General features: G+C 49.8%; 1 long non-coding RNA gene across 1 annotated transcript; it reads left to right on the top strand.

Moving 5' to 3' along the window:
• LOC109508560 (uncharacterized) lies at positions 1-303 on the top strand. Its single transcript, XR_002166689.1, has 3 exons — positions 1-22; positions 95-200; positions 282-303. It is a non-coding gene; the product is annotated as an uncharacterized LOC109508560 (long non-coding RNA).

Genomic DNA, 303 nt, shown 5'->3' with positions numbered 1-303 from the left:
TGAAGGAGAGGGCCGAGGCCAGGTTTGCTTCGCTCTTCCGCCACTATCCACTCTCCCTTTTCCATGTCATGACGCCGTTGTGTATCATAAACAGCATCGCGCCCGAGTACACTTCCAGGCAGGGTCCACCCTTCAGGAGCAGAGAGGAAGCGCAGCTGCTCAGAACTGTCCTGCAGGACTCCATCAACCTTTTAGAGCAGGTAGCTATACTTTATAAATATAAAATATTTTCTGTAAGTCACATGATTAAAATTAACGAGTCTGCCCTTCTCTCTCGAAAGCTCCGCCGTTCCCTGATGCTGC

This window comes from Hippocampus comes, unplaced genomic scaffold, assembly GCF_001891065.2.
Source record: "Hippocampus comes isolate QL1 unplaced genomic scaffold, H_comes_QL1_v1.1 C16254202, whole genome shotgun sequence".
Taxonomy (NCBI): Eukaryota; Metazoa; Chordata; class Actinopteri; order Syngnathiformes; family Syngnathidae; genus Hippocampus; species Hippocampus comes.
Note: the sequence above shows the minus strand (reverse complement) of the source record. Positions and strands in the feature narration are given on the sequence as shown.